The 17,134-nt window shown below is 46.8% G+C and overlaps 1 protein-coding gene across 3 annotated transcripts in view; it reads right to left on the reverse strand.

Moving 5' to 3' along the window:
• Positions 1–17,134, reverse strand: part of LOC142572799 (uncharacterized) — an 87,134-nt gene that overhangs the window by 64,777 nt on the left and 5,223 nt on the right. For all 3 annotated transcript variants that reach the window (XM_075682163.1, XM_075682164.1, XM_075682161.1), the window contains exon 2: positions 1,247–1,427. The gene's annotated coding sequence lies outside the window, so the exon portion shown is untranslated. The remainder of the gene's footprint in view (positions 1–1,246; positions 1,428–17,134) is intronic.

The raw sequence follows: 17,134 nt of genomic DNA on the forward strand, positions 1-17,134 counted from the left end.
GCCTTTCTTTGCCTCAGGAAGGGAGCGGCCATTGAAGTAGACTTGCGAGCATACCCGACGCTTCGGTACGTACCTCAGCTTACCATTCCTTGACATCGCTGAGAACAGGCGACATTTGCGCTGTCTGAATTTTTGTGAACTTCTTTCTTTCCCGACGCTCGTCACGCCTATTCTAGGTTTCGGCAACCGCGTAAGTTGCGGATTAAGCCACTCGAATTTTTCCTAACGTCTTGGCTCTTGGCGCGCTTGACCCGGCTCGTCTCGCCGCCCGAGTTCGACTTGCAAGGCTTGTGCGTTCGTCGTTTGCTCTCGGCGCGGCTGAAAAAGTTTGCGGTGTCAGCACTCGTGCTCCCAGGTACGCTGCCTTCTCGTCGCAACAATATCGCTCCGGGCAGCAAAACCAAGCTATGCTGGCGCTCGCCGCTACATATGCCTGTACCTCTGACAGAACATGACTGCATGCCACGCCATCTGTGCTAGCCGGCTTACCCTGCGGTCTCCTCGACAGAATCGGCCTTGTCGTTATCATCTCGGCCTTCGCATTTCGCATGACTTACAGCATCAAATGCCTCAACAAAGCCAGCTTTGTCTCATCGTAGTCGCGATTCTCCTCATCAAGGAGGTGCTCCAACACACACGCGATATTACAAGGGACTAACAGGGTCAACCGCTCGGACCAGAGGTCCCCATTGGCACCTTCTTCGTCACAACTTTTTCGAAGTCCGCAAGAAAGGTAACTATACTCTCGCCTGCCTTGAAATTGAGGTGATGGTATCGTGCTTTGCGCCATATCCATGGTTGAATTTCTGGACCTCTCTCTCGCCATGCCTTTTGCTCAGGACTTTCGTGCTCCTTTCCTTCTTGCTCGCGCCTCTCACGTCTCTCGCGTTCCTTTGCCTCTAGCTTTCGCACAATAATCATCTGCCAAGCCTCGTCAACTTGCTCGACCGTCACGCCCTCTGTCTGCGTCACGTCGAGAATCGCTTTCGTTACTTTTTTCGGCGCCAGCGGAAATGCGCAACTCCTCGCAGACTTGAATGATGTCCTGCGCTTTGAATTCCTCCACCGCGATCTTGTTCCTTGCGTTACTGGTTCACTAATATTATCCTCACTTCAAACTGTTATTCGCACATCCATTGCTTAAAGAATTTAAATTCTAATATCATAGTGTACGAAAAAAAGACACTATCCTAAGATCTTGTGCTAGAGAGGTCTGGCGACATGAAAGCAAGCAACAGGCACTCACCCAGCCAAAGTGGTTGACGGCGGCCGGTGTCGTAGTTGCCATCTAGCGGTGTGGCAGGCGTCTCCGGGCCTCGTATCTCGCAGCTCCCATCAACCGTTGATATACTGGTTCGTCAATCCCATAGCTGTCATCCAGTATTGCGACTCGGGGTCGAAGACGAGAGACGCACTCTTGCAGCGGACTAAAAGGAGACGAAAAACTTTATACAGTATGTGCAGTCGCGCGCAATATGTGCTGGAACACGGTGCACATGTTCCAAAGGTCCCAAGACTGCCCGACGGTGCCGACATACGAATAATTAGAAAATCAAACACCGTTACAGTTACCCTATTTAGTACACTCACTACTCGTATGTACGCGATACCGTACAGTCTTGTGGCCCTCCTGAACACGTGCACCGTGTTGCAGCTCATACTGCGCGCGACTGTACATATTGCAGGTAATAATGCCATACAAGTAGCGGTGACGAAGAGCGCACCAGACCAACGGTGCGGCTAGTGGCGATTCTCTAACGGGAGCCGAGCAGAGCAGTTGGCTCTGCATGGAGCTCCGCAATTTTCTATCTTTTGACCAGTTTTTCCTGCGATGTGCTCAATTTTGTGTGGAATACGTGATTCGGGAACATCTACGGACTCTGCACATACTAGTGTTAGCGGTGAGCCCGTCGTCTTTTCGTAAATACGGGCCAGGACGTGCCCGCCACACGTGTGCGGATTGCTAGCAGTTACGCCGACTAGGGCTGCGGCGTCGGCTTCTGCGCGGGAGACGCCGTGCGCGCTGCCGCAACAGATGGCGACGCCGGCTGCGGCCGGAGCTGCGACGCCCACGGGGGTCATCATCATCAGCAGCAGCAGCAGCAGCAGCAGCAGCAGCAGCAGCAGCAGCAGCAGCAGCAGCAGCAGCATCAGCCTGGTTACGCCCACTGCAGGGCAAAGGCCTCTCCCATACTTCTCCAACTACCCCGGTCATGCACTAATCGTGGCCATGTTGTCCCTGCAAACTTCTTAATGTCATCCGCCCACCTAACTTTCTGCCGCCCCCTGCTACGCTTCTCTTCCCTCGGAATCCAGTCCGCAACCCTTAAAGGGACACTAAAGTGAAAAATCATTTCTTCTGCATCAGTAAATTGCCGTTCTACAGCACCAAAGACACCACTCTTACAACGATAAGACGTTTGGTAAGCCAGAAAAAGCGCAAGATCGAAATACGGGTGGCGACGCCTACTTAAGTTCCCGGACCTGGGGGCTGTGACGTCTTGGATTTTGATAGCCTCTTCTAGGGCCTACTAAATATATATAGCGGTACAGATTGACTACATTGTGTTCTAAAGGAACCAAATATTAAACATGGCAAGTTTCGGGAACCTTGACTCAGCCAACGCTGCCCAAATGCGAAAACGTACTTTGGAATCCATGACGTCACGCTGACGTACAGGCGCTGGGGTTTTGGCGCGAAATTCAAACACTGATACTTGGACCTTCATTTTCTCATCTAATGATGCCTGCAGGGTTCTCAAACAATGCTTCATTAGTCTAAACTGATTTATTGTTTCGCTTTAGTGTCCCTTTAATGACCATCGGTTATCTTCCCTTCTCATTACATGTCCTGCCCATGCTCCCCCCCCCATTAATTTTTCTTGATTTCAACTAAGATCTCATTACCTCGCATTTGTTCCCTTACCCAATCTGCTCTTTTCTTATCCCTTAACGTTACGCCCTTACGGTGTTAAGAACGGCCCAGCTGAGGTGCAAATTTTGCCAGCCGGTTGCGACAGTGGCGGCAACTTTCCTGGGACGCCTACGTTACGCTCTAGCCTCGTCGCCGTTGTAACTGAATGCGATCGGCGGACCAACTATTGTTACTGAGCCGCCGCCACCGCCCTGGTCGGCCGCGAGCGGAGGAGTGCTCGCGGGAACGTAGTTCGAGGCTCCATTCCACGCGCCGTCCAAGACGCACGACAATGGGCACCCGGCCGCGCTGCGGCCGGGTGCCCATTTTGAAACTTTCGGAGAATTTGGCGGCGGTTTCTGAGTGGAAAACTTCGGATCATGTTTGCAAGAACGGCAACAAGACCACCTTATTTCGGTTCGGAAAGATATTTCATGACATGATTGAAGGGTTCCTACTTTGCTGGAAATTGTGTTGCACGATTTGAACGGCCTGAACGTCAGTTAACGTTCCAGATTCTCGAGCTCATGCAGTTATAGGCGCAGGCTGTTTCAAGTGGCAAATTTTTTTTAGGTTTGTTAGCAGCATTTTATTCCCCTCTTTGCAACTTGAATATGGTGCTGGCTTTGAGGCTATGACGGCAGCTGTGTAATTCAGTTACCGGCTTGATATGTGGCGGTCGATCCCCAGCCCTGATGTTCCACAGTTGTGATTACATTATTCGTGACTATGCACTGTAGTAAAACATTATAGCGTAATTAACACTCGCAAGTGCTACTACAGGCTAAATCGAATCAAAACCACAAGCACTTGGCATGAAAGTCGCCTCGACACCATTCGTTGACCGTACAAATTGGGAGAAAAGCTGCTAATCGCCCCACATTTAGCTCATGAAAGTGCCTACACTCCCGTACAAAAATGACTGTTGATTTATCATTGATTTGTTGAAACAACGGGCTTTCAACAAAATTTCAATAGTAACTGCGTTCGCTCAAAACTTGCACGACAATGTTAGCATTGAGCGCTTCTCAATAAATAATTTATTGAGTAATTTTTGTTGACTTTTGTTGTTTTTTATTGTGTAGCATTTGAGTCCAGCATATAATTAGGACTCGTATATGAAGGCATTCCAAATTTTTAATGCGAAACATTGCCTCATTCTTGTAACTTTGCGGCAGGTAGGTGGGTTCTTGTTTCGCCTCGCTTTCATAAAAAGAAAATGGTGTCTGACCGATGGTGGCATCGAACGTCGAGCCCAGTGCTCTAACCATTAGGCCGCGAGCCCACGCATACCCCTATCGTTCGAAAACCAGTAAGCTCTGAAATGCTTGGCGCGTGCGCCGCGTGACACTTCCTCGTCCTGTTGCAACAGCTCGCGATTTGAAGCACCGCGAAACACTATCTCCGGGACCGCCCCACTTTCGTAGACGTTTGCACTGCGTAGAAACTGCGACGTTGGACCAGCTTCATGATCGCCCAAGTTCATAATGCTTTGACATTTCTTCACCGGTGTACACATGCCATCGTCGTTTCAACATACACCAGGTGACATAGCCATGGGTACCATCCAAAATGAGCACGTTTCGCGGAGCAGAAGAATGCAAAATTCACTTGCAAACACGGTGACTGTGCGCATGTGGAGTTCCCCAAAAGTAGACACGGCGGCAGCGCACCTGGTGGTAGGCGCGGACACGTGACGACGCCTGACGACGCTGCCTTTGAGCATCGTGCCCGCTGTGGGAACTGTGGGATGCAAGCGCGCAGAGGCTGCAAACATACACGTGAGATGTTATCGAATTTCCTGTGCCGCACCCTCTGCCTCGAAAGCAAATACACTTCTTTTACACAAAGGCCGTGGTGCTAGAGATCAACCAAACCAACGCGTTTTGAGATCACAGCGCGCAGCCCGCTATGAACATCCAGTTGAACAAGCTTCGGATTCAGTAATAGCCGCAATAGTATCACAGCTCATCGCTTTATCAGCGGCTGCTCCTGACTCTCGTCTTACAAGAAGCACGCGATAAAATCCTTGTTATTTAAGCCTCGCCGGGCGGGTATATTCGCCCGATTCCCGAATAACTCGCCGGACCTTCGAATAAAATTATTATTCGCCGAACTGTCTTCTCCTAAGCTTGCACAGCTCTCGTATGTTCAGTGAAATTGAAGAAAGCCAGAGGGAAATGAAAAAAAAAATACCGGTAACGAACTCACATTATAGCTCACTTGTCACCTCGTCATCTGTAAACGCGCTGCAAACTATATCAAAAGCGTGATTTTTTGTAGAAATAAAGTAACTAGTAATTATTCATACTCCTAGATAGCGCTATAAACGTTAACTTAGTGCTCGGTTGTGTGTGCGCACGCGTTGATGACTGTTCTGAGCAGAATTTTTGCAACCGTACGCATAGTGTACCCCTAATTTCGTAGTGGCATTTTTCGGTCGTAGTATTTATTGTTTACGCTACAAATTAGGTTGTGCTTAAAAACGTAAATTTTAGTAGGAGAAAAATTATCAGTAATTAATTAGAGATTCTTCAGCGCGATTATGTTCTGTTGGAAAGGTTTTTATAACACAATACAAGCTGTGAACGGCTTTCAGACACAGTTACTCGGTTATAGTTGTGCGATGGTTCGCGTCTCGCGCTTTTTGAGGAAAATATTTCTGTTTTCTTTTCGGACATCATGACGCACGTTTCCGCGAAATGCTTCAACGACGATAAGGGGGATGTTGATCTGTTGAAGTCGTTGGCTGACGCAGCTACCAGTCTTCGACTGACGTGCGAGCCTACAGGTATTGATGAGTTGCGCGACAGAGTTCATGATGCCTATTGGAGGGAGGGCACCCGGGACCAACCGCAGCCGAACTTCTGCGCATATGTAAGTAATCTCGTTTTCTTGAGCACGTAGCCTCTTTCGTTATTTTGACTTTGACGAGTGTGATATGTTAAGCACACCGTTCACTTTCTTCAGGCAAACCACATGCCCCCGTGTGAAAGCGCGCAACTAACGCATGCTGCCGCCGCTACTTCGACTGAAACAATGGTAGGCGAAGAAGCAGCGGCGCCCCACGTGCGTAAAAATTGCATTGCTTCATTTGTTCCTGTACAATAACTTTACCTTAGCTAAACTTAATTTGTATGAGAGAAGATACTTGGAACATAAATATCAGCATCTCTGCACAGTTAAAATTTGTACAATGGCCACGCCGTCTTTCATAGGGGCTCACGTGGGGCGCCTACGCTCTTACCTCGTTCCGATATGTGAGAGGCGCGCTGCCTTTCAAGGTGTTTAGGCAGGCATTAAAAGCTTAAGCGAACCACGATAAATAATTTTTCAGCATGTGTGCATCTGTGCTACGCTTGAACCACACTCATACCGGAAGGCAGAGCTGCACTTCACATTTTGCTCATTTCGTAACTATATACGGCGGCCGCCATAGCAGTTTGGTCCTGTTGGTAGCGCTCCGTCTTTCCGGTATGCTCACGCACTTGCGATATTGAAAAGCTTTACTATGACTGCCGCGTTATTGATTTTTGTTGTGCGGGGAAGCTGACTAGCGGGTTTCAGTTTCTTAATGTTAAGTGGCCTCCAATTCGTGCCGTGCTTCGAGCCGCATAAATGACACATGGAATCACTTCACACTCCTACCTTCGGACCGCACTATGCCGCATAAGTCATTCTATGTGGAGTGAGAGAGAGAGAGAGAGAGAGACGAAGAGGGAAAGATAGGGAAGGTATCCAAGGACGTGCCCGGTTGGCTCCCCTACACTTGGGGAAGGGGAATAGAGAATGATCTTGTGAAGTGTTATGCATGGCATGCTGCATTGATAATGTGGGCCAATGAGGGACGGGAGCTTGTTCTAAAGGTCCTTAAAAATTAGCCCTTCATGCTTGCGCAGTCCGGGTAATAGCACCACTCCATTATGTTGGTGTTACTTTCAGCCACAAGCAGATTGGTATATGTAACACGGTTCGCCGCCATCTGCCACACGCTCGCAATTTGCATTTTTGAAGGCTCAGGACGGTCACGTAAGCTGCACTTTCAAGCCATGCTTGAGGCATAATATCTGAGACTCTCATTTTAGTGGAATACGAGTTGAATATTGTATTAAATGCCGGCTTGAACGAATTTTTCGGGCGATTTACATGCGTACCTTGTATATTGCGCAATGACTGTCGTTTCCATATTTTACGTCTAATAGAAGGCACCATGCACTTGCTCGAAGAGACTCAAAGAGCTCCAAGAAGAAAAAGAAATCCTCAAGGGTAATTCGAATGTGCTTCGCTGACTCATGGAAAGTAAATTTTGCTCAGTAATCCACAACGTTTCTAATGCAAGGCATGGAGGTAGGTATTAGTTTTTCTTCCATTCTGTCTTAGATCTTTCATGCATGGCTGGCCTTGAAGTATACTGTTTCTTGATAGAGGCAATAAAATGGGAGAAAGGCCTCGTTAACGCATGCCAGTTAAAATGTATGAATAGTTAAAATATGGTTGCGACGAATATTGCCCACCCGGTTCCCATAGAGCCTAATGTATTGGCAGATTGCTTAATCGATACTACCACCTGTCGCAATATTCCAGTAGCTATATGGCAATGCGCTGCCAAGCTTGAGGTCGTGGGTTGATCGCTGCTGTGGCCGCCGCATTCCAGAGGGGGAAATGCAAAAACGCTCTTGCATTACGCGTTGTGTGCACGTGAAAAATTTCCAGGAAGTCAGAATTACCACGGAGTCCTGACCACGGTCTGCCTCATAATAAGATCGTGGTTTTGGCACGTAGGACACCAGAATTACTTTTTTTTTATCTGTAGTGGGTCATCGTATACAATACGATTACTGTAATTGCATTTTGTGCCGTAGTGCTTAGGCACGCCTCGATTTGTCTTGCAGCTAACGATGCGATGTGCCGCAAAATATACCTCGCCTTTTCGGGATATGCGGGGAATAGTCAGCTGATGTGTCGTGCTGCCGCGCGGTGGTGGTGAAAAACGTTTATTGATGAGAAGGGCAAAAGTAAAAAGAAAATTAAAATGCAGCGTCGTGGGCGGCCTTCCGGCTTCCGGTCGCGGCGTCCAGGCCATGCCTATTCGCGACGTCCTCCGCCCAGTTCACCAGCCGAAGTTGGAGATCCGGCTCGGTGCTGGACAAAGCAGCCTCCCAGTGCTGTGGACTGGTTAGGTGCCAAGAGGCAGGTGCAAGTGTGCCGCGCAAGAGAATTAAGACGTGTGGCTATGGTGTTGGGCTGCTGAGCACGAGGTCGCGGGATCGAATCCCGGCCACGGCGGCCGCATTTCGATGGGGGCGAAATGCGAAAACACCCGTGTGCTTAGATTTAGGTGCACGTTAAAGAACCCCAGGTGGTCAAAATTTCCGGAGTCCTCCACTACGGCGTGCCTCATAATCAGAACGTGGTTTTGGCACGTAAAACCCCAAATATTATTAGAATTGAGACGTGAGTGTAATCGGCGCGGGAGCCGTCACATAAGCGGCAGGCCGGCGAGTGCGTCCCGGGTTGGAGGAGGGCAAGACTCGCGGTGACTGTACACGGATACAGTTCGCAAATGAACGAAGGCGTGGTGGTGACGTCGCAAAAGAACACAGCCGCAGACGGGCTTGCCTTGTCGCCTATCACTGCCATAACTACCTCAGTAAGCGTCTGGGGTGTTGCGGTTGAAGGCGCACTGTACACTTTCAATATATGCGATGACCGAAACACGCCACCGTTCTCTGCTGCCTGTTTGAGCTGGTCCGAATGTGCGTTGCCTGCAGAAGCGAAAGGAGCGCCAGCACTGTCGCGGCTGGCGCCTGAAGCTAAGCGCCGCATTGGAGCACCGTTTGCGCGAGGAGAAAGGACACGTGCATGAAGCTCACTGCGCATGCGCTACTGCACAATGCGTGCAAAGGCGTGTACGCGACGCGCTCCACACAAGATCACGCGGGATGATCGGAGGCATGCGGGAGCGGATACTAATAAGCGTCAAAGAAACGGTACAGGTTCTCACTCGTACAGGCACGCTCACGCGCGCATCGATCGCTCTCGGCGTATCTTTAGGTCTTTCCTGCTGCTGAACTTCTACCCAAAGATTCGATATCTCCTTGGTAATCGGTTGTGCACTGTCGCGTGGTCTTTGGTTCTGCGAGAGAGCCGAGAATATTTTTTCACCGCTGTGAAACAAACATCGTGGTGCGTAGAAACAGCCACGTGCGACAATAAAAATGGAAAAGCCATGTCATGCGGAATAAACGTGCGGCAAAAACGAAACCTTACAAGATTTGTCCTATAAGTGATACTAGCTAACAAGAAATACTTTCGAAAATTGCAACTCTTTTCCAATAAGGGCCACAAATAACTTGCTTATGCATTTGTTTGGTTGGTGATCAATAAATAATGCTTCCGTAATTCCTCTGGCATTCTGGTATTTGTGATTTGCAAATTTGCAAAAATTTTTCTCTGCTGTAAAGGGCAGAAAAAGAACGATTGTTTCATCACAAAGCCAGAACACAAGAGGAATTATGGAAGCATTATTTATTGATCAAAAAGAAGGCAAATGCATAAGCAAGATTTCTGTGACCCTTAGTGGGAAACAGTTGCTGCAGCATTTCTCGTTAAGTATTATCGCTTATAGGACAAATCTTTGTTTTGATGTGTTTCTCGTTCGTGTTTGACACACATGTTGATTCTACAGGACAACCCGCCGTGGTTGCTCAGTGGCTATGGTGTTGGGCTGCTGAGCATTAGGTCGCGGGATCGAATCCCGGCCACAGCGGCCGCATTTCGATGGGGGCGAAATGCGAAAACACCCGTGTGCTTCAATTTACGTGCACGTTAAAGAACCCCAGGTGATCTAAATTTCCGGAGTCCTCCACTACGGCGTGCCTCATAATCAGAAAGTGGTTTCGGCACGTAAAACCCCATAATTTAAAAAAATTCTGCAGGACATGCCTTTCTTTCTGTCGGCAAGAACATGTCTGTTCTTGCCGCGCATGCACGGCTTTTTCTTTGTGAAGTTGGCCAGAGTGTTTAAAATTTTTGTCTTCACGAATAAAGGCGTTCGTGAATAAGTCAGCGTTCGTGTGTGTTCCTATCTTAATTCATCCTTCTCGTCTCTGTTTGGGTAGTTTGTCAAACGTGTATGTACACCAAAGTGCCGAAGTGTCCATAGAATTGTTTGTTCTGCATTGCTTATTTCTGCAAGAACGCTAGAAGGTCTGATCTGTTTGTTTTTAAAATTGATGTGCATTTTTCAACTTCAATGAGTCTCCTGAGGCAGCCAATAAGAGTGATGGTAACTTTATTGGTGTCGAAAATTTATCAATTTCCTCCATTCAAGGTATGACATGTCACATACCTGTTTGTAGGTATGAAAGCATTCATAGTTTTAAACACACAAAGCTCTACTTTTCGGTTCTCATGACGCTGCTTTGTACTGTGCTGCATTCTCAAGGCGCAGGAACTTTTTTCTGCCGTAAGTGCATGTGTTCTTTTTGTATATATTAGAGAAAAAATTGTCGTGAGCTTAAATATGCGTGTACATAACTTTCGTTCTAATTTTTTTTCAACATGGGCGCTGTAGCTCCCTCCGTCTTTCGGTTACTGCTTTGTCCCAGTTTTTATTCAAGTTTTACGTATGTTATGGCGCGAATTTCTGGTGGCATTTTATTTATATTGTACCAGCGAAAGTTAGTAAATTGTGTTTTGTTATACGTATTTATTTGGCATTTTTCACTATGGTCACCATTCTCGGTGCCCAGTCATTGGAACCTTTTCTCGTACTTTTTAATGACTATTTCTAGGCTACTTGATGCTGCAAGTGCAGGTGACCATTTATTTGGCTGTTGGGAATTGTGTTAGCTGGGTGCTATTACCCCTTTTCTGTACTAAATAAGTATTTTTTCTCTTACTTATACTATTCGAAATATTAGCTAGCCTTGCCTTCTCTCTTTATTGACAGAATACCACTGAATTGCTGGGTATGGTGAAAAAGCACCCCAAAAAGTGCTTTCATGAGCTTTGTGCAAGTCCAGAAAAATTGGATGAAGGTAAGCTCACAAAATTGAAGAAATGCCACCAATAAACTCTTCTGTACCCCACATTAACTTTAGAAATTAAATGGTGCGCAGTTAGTTCTTGACTTTTGCCAGTGATATAAGCTGCATTCAGCACATAAAATCTGTAGATGTTTATTTGTGAAGAAATCAAATCTGCCTCATCAGAAACACATGATTCAGGTGTTTCTCACTATGCCCGACAACTTTCTAAATGAAGTCTCGTCAATTAGTAGCTAAGTAAAGGTGAACGATCTTATTTTATAGAATTGGGCAACATGAAAATATCTATACACCTCGAGGACGAGAAGCTCAAATCAACAGACAGGCCTACTTTAGTACATTAGATTTTAATTGTGGTGAAAACCGTGTGCTACATGTTTTATATATCTACGTGAAGTCATTTATTTCCAGTCTATTTGTTATTTTGCTTTTTCACAGGCAGCCGTAACTCTTCGTGATGTGTTGGTGCGTAAAACATTTTACTTTAACGTATTCAGATGTATTTTGTGCGTTCACACATGCAAGCCAGCTTCAAGAGTTCATGTGTTTAAAGCTATTGTTACAAAGGTATGCTTAAGCCCTGCCTTTTGAGTCACTTTGCCTCCTATAAATAAACTTAATTCACAAGTCAAGACTACAATGAGTGTTCTGATTGAGTTTAAATGTGTAGTTTTCTTTTTCAGATCTGTTTACACCGTTAAGGGCGCGTTAGGTACTAACATGTGCCTCAAAGTTCAATGTTGTTGTGCCTTATGTACTGTAATAATTTTCATGTGCACGCATCTTTAGTTCAGATAAAGCTACCCGAAATATATCAGTCTCTCTTTTGCTTTTGTTTGTGTTAGGGAAAGTTATGAGCACGCACCGGGGCATGCAATTGTGAATACAAAGCAATTTAAAAATGAAATGAATAAGAACAACTAGCCCAACGAAATATCAATCCTATTTCAGTAGCGAATTTTGAAATCTCCATGCCTTCTCAAGTGGGTCACAATGTACTTTTCGCTGCTGTGTCAATAAACACTCAACAACAGGTCAACCAAACTACCACATCATTTCGATGCACCATCAATATAACCCAAAAAGTATTCAATAAAACGAACACCACGGTCTAAGGACAATGGAGCGTCAATGGTAAGTTATCAATAATTCAAGTTTGAGACACCCAAACGTCTTTCAATAAAATTTCAGTGGCCAATATTCATGAGCACTCAACACTGAACTCAATGATATCCCAACGAACACTCAAACACTTTTCACTACTATATTCAACATTGACCAATTAAATTTCAATGCATTCTCAATAAATATTTGTAAGGGCTATTAGGCATGAAGGCAATGCAAATATACCAATGGCAGACAGCAAACAAGTGGGGCTGCCGAAGGTAACGGCCGCCTACAGATGAGGCCTCTTTTGCAGAAAATGATGCCAATAAGGAGCAGAAGTTTATTATGCTGTTTCAAGGAAAGGCACAATGGAGTAACATATAATCATCTGTACCTCATAGGCACATATATGGAAGATCTCATAAAACTAAACCTTTAAAGTGGTTCAAATGTCTGTCGGCCACTGTTATATTGAGTACAAAAAATATCACCTTCACACATTAGCTAAATGAAACTTGCAGTTTCAAGGTAAATATATTTAGCACTGTGCGACTCTTTTCAATGGTTTTCTGGGAAATGTAAAAAGCCTATACGCAAATCACGGGGTGCTATGGATGGTCACATTGTTGAATGGGTAATCGATTTGTGCACTAATATTTTGCCGCACCGATTAAATGTATCATCAATGTCTACCCTTCATTTATACGATTAAAACAGTTCGAGTGATGGTTTGACAGACGGCGACAAAAGTGGCGCGGAAATTTCTAAATGGTACTCCAGAATGCCGAGCACGAACAGCGAGGGCGCAGCTGCGACGAAAGAGAGCCACTGTCGACTGTTTCCCGAGTCCTTTTGAGCCAGCCAGGCTCTTCCCCGCTTTACCCACACGTCGCACAAGCCGCTCGGTGCCAGAGCCACCGGAGAGAGGCAAGCTCACTGTCAGTATTAATATAGTGATGCGTTTCTTTTTTGCGGTTCGTGAGTGATCAGAATGACATTCCCTTTGCATTATCGGATAAGATACGGGATCGAGCAAGATCAAGCATTACATATACACCGGCCTTGTTTCCGCGAAGATAGGTGGCGTATGCCTTACTTCTGGGCTCTGACCAAATCGAGCGAAGTCATTAAAAAAGTATGAGCGTGCGAATATGATAATTTTTATAATAACGAACCGAATATCGTCTCATTCAATTCGATCTTCAATTGTATAGTCATTATTCGTAAATGCTTTTTCTACCGAATATTTCAAACAGCCAAACGTGCGCGATAAGATACGAAATTGGACCAAATGTGCAACAAATTTAATCCCGGCGGCCATAGTAGACAAAGAACACGAGAAAGTACGTAAGGAAGCACGCTATACATTGTTGAGCGAGTGAAAGCCTTCCGGCTAACACACCATCACACAAACTCTCATTACAGCGTAGATGTATATACAGCAAAAAAGCGCGTTTCTACAATTTCAGGCGAGTCCACGCGTAAAGGCTGTTCAACCGACACGCCGTCTTAAGCCTCGGTGCTCTAAATGACCCTTTCCGTCCCGTCGGCGGTCCCCATAGCTCCCATTCGAACTAGGCGCGTCGTTCGCCGGCGCCCCAAACACGACCGGCTCCAAAGGAAGCCGATCTTCACCAGGCGTCGTCGTCGTCGCCGGGGCCGGAAGTGCAGCCGTGTCTCCTGCCTCTTCGCGATCCTACGTCGCTTCTTTCCTGCGCATCGTCGGTTCCGACGAGGGCGCTGGTGGTTCCGGCGCTCTCCGAGGCTCCGCGACCACGTGCCTTGGGACCTGGCGAAGCTAGTGCGGTGGCACGTCTTCTCCCAAGCGGTATTAGTGGTATTCCAGTGGCGCCGCGTTCGTGTTCGCGCGTCTCGGAGTCCACGGACGGCTTCGTCGCCGTCAACGTCGTTGCCTCGTACGTATACGGCTCTATTTCCGGTGGCCCAGTCGACAGGCTCCGGTAGACGTAGACGAGCAGCCCGGCGATTGCGAAGACCACGAAGCACATGCAGACGAACACGCATGCCACGGCGCCCTCGGGGGCGTCTTCTTCGTGGCCCCCGACCGCCTGGACGCCGCCGGTTGCGAGTCGCATGGTAGGCGGCCTCTCCTCGTGGCGAACGGGCGCAGCTGAAGCCGAGTTGGGGAGGCCCTCGGTTGTCGCAGCCACCGGCTTTCCGGCAAGCGGAGCTGAGAATCGTTAGAGGGGTAAGTGAAACTGCGCGAGATAACGAAGAATTGTCTTTTATAAATTTCTGCGCATACAACGCTTCTCAAAGAACCGACTTGTGGGATCTAGCACCCCAGAAACTGCGCAGTGAGGTACAACGCAGCGGAGGGAACCGGAATAATTTTGGTCACCTGGGTTCGTTTAACGCACATTTAAATATAAACGCACAAGCGTTTCTCGCATTCCATCCTCACAGGAATGCGGCAGCAGCGGCCGGTGATCGAACCCGCCACCTCGAGCACAGCAGCAGGACGCCATAGCCACAGAGTCACCGCGGCGGATACGGTTTCTGAATTTGAACTGGTGAACGCGAAAGCTGCAGTTGAAAAGCACAAGGAGGTTAATACACAAAAGTTCAGTGGAAGAACTTTGATCAGCATTCAGACTCACGTGGGATAGGCTTAGTATTTTTCTATCAACTTCATACCAACGACTGCATGCGACAGGGACACTGAAGAGAAAGATTATTTGAGCTGTAATAGCGAATTTCTTTTCTACAGTACCAAAAATAGTCAGTCTTACCGTGACATGACGCTTGATATAAGCCAGAAATTTATATCGGAAAGCTAGGCTACGCTGTACTCAAGAAGGTCCGAAGATTGAACTGAACAAGTCTCAAGAACTTTCTTAGCGCCCCGAGAGCCCGAACGCGAGATGATGCTCTTCAATATTCGCGACGTCACACTGAGGCACCCACGCTGTTTCGGCTCGAAATTCAAAGTGTAAATGTTCGACCTTCATTTTTTTTCTCCTGGCAATCAACCTGTAACGACGAAATTAATCATAGCTTTATGAGCGAATACTATATCAGACTATTAGTCGCTCGCTATTAGTGTCGCTTTAACGTATACTTAATGGGTGCAAAGAGAATGAATGCGCAGTCGAGGACGGCAGAAGACTAGGTGGGGCGATGAAATTAGGAAATTCGCGGGCGCTGTTTGGAATCGGTTGGCGCAGACAGGGGTAATCGGAGAACGCAGGGAGAAGCCCTCGTCCAGCAGTGGACATAAAAAAATTATTATTATTATTATTATTATTATTATTATTATTATTATTATTATTATTATTATTATTATTATTATTATTATTATTATTATTATTATTATTATTATTATTAATTACTCGTATGTTCATTCACTCGTACCTTCAACCCTAAACTTGTCTAAACTGGCCTGACCTTTCGCTGCGTCGAAAGTCATCTCGCCTTAATCTTTTTCACAAAATCTGTTACTATAACAGTGATTTGAAGGACTTCCTCTTTTGTCCACCTCATTATATATGTTCAAGGACCGATCATCTCTTCAAGGTGGGTCTACCTTCTTGTCGAACAAAATTGTGTTACGACTGTTATATTCCTAGAACAAGCGTCGCACGGAACCACCTTCCCTCTACATATCGAAACCATAGCTGATGAGCACCAGTTCAAGATCGCTTCACAAGATGCCTTGTAATATTTTGTTGTTAGCTGCACCATATTGCCATTTTTACCACTCCTTTCTGTACTGCCTTTGGGTTCGAAAAGCGTTTTTAATGAATGAATGAATGAATGAATGAATGAATGAATGAATGAATGTCATAATTCCCGATTTCTCTGTGCTACCCTCATCGCCTAGATTTGTCGCTACATTGCCACAGATATCTCCAATTGTTTGTAAATATCTTGAATTGTCCGCTAGTAGCACTACGTCATTCATATACATCAATCCGGGCACCTTCTGTTGCACCATTTGCACATTGCGCATGAAGGATAAATAAAACCCTAAATCACTGCTTTCCAGTGTTCTCCCTATGCTCTTAACATAAAGCGCAAACAATTGAGATGGAGGGCATCCCTGTTTCAGCCCTTGGTGAATTTCGACCATTTCATTATATTTTCACCCTTCTCATGCAATTTGAACTTGGTTGTCCCCATACATGTATAGCCCTCGGCAGCTCCACGAAATTGTCACTTATGCATTTATGCTTGAGAATATCCCATAACAATTTCCTGTCTACGCTGTCGTAGGCTCCCTTAATATCTAGAAATGCTATCCGTAAAGGCCTATTCTGAGCAACTGAAATCTCTACGCAGTGGCTTAGTACAAACATATTGTTACACACGAGGTGTTTTAATGCAGAACCAGATCAATCTGGTTGATAGGCGCGGTTGTTGAAGAGCGGTCTCGCGGCAGCTTGGCTAACGTCGTTCTCTTCCTTCTTTCATCTGGTTGTCTGCGCGGCAGGCGTGGTTCATGACAGCTTGTGACATTTCCCCGCTGGCAGACGAAGCCCGCCGGGCGAGTCAGTCATCTCGTGGGTTGTAACGCCTCAGACGTGCGACGTGTGTCACTTCAGCCTTGGCCGAGCGTCGTCCACTGCTCGTGAGACGCGCAATGCGGTAGTTTACTTTGATGAGGCGCTCCAGAACGTAAGGGCCGACGTAGTGGGCGAGAAACTTCTGGCACAAGCCACGCTTCCGCAACGGCGTCCAGAGCCACACAAGGTCACCAGGATCGAAGTAAACGTGGCGGTGACGCCCGTCATAGCGTATCTTGCACCGGTCCTGCGATGCTAGGGTGCGTAGCCTAGCGGGGCGTCACGCTTATTCTGCTCGACATAGGATCTCATCAATTGATTCGTTGTCATGAGCGAAGTAGGGAAATATGGTGTCGAGGGTGTAGCGCGGCGGACGACCATACAGAAGGAAAAATGGTGAGTAACCAGTGGACTCGTGTCTCGCGGTATTGAAGGCATAGGTAATGAAAGGCAAGATACTGTCCCAATTCTTGTGTGCTGAATCGACGTACATGGATAGCATGTTGGCAAGCGTTCTGTTTGTGCGCTCGACCAGA

This window comes from Dermacentor variabilis, chromosome 2, assembly GCF_050947875.1.
Source record: "Dermacentor variabilis isolate Ectoservices chromosome 2, ASM5094787v1, whole genome shotgun sequence".
Taxonomy (NCBI): domain Eukaryota; kingdom Metazoa; phylum Arthropoda; class Arachnida; order Ixodida; family Ixodidae; genus Dermacentor; species Dermacentor variabilis.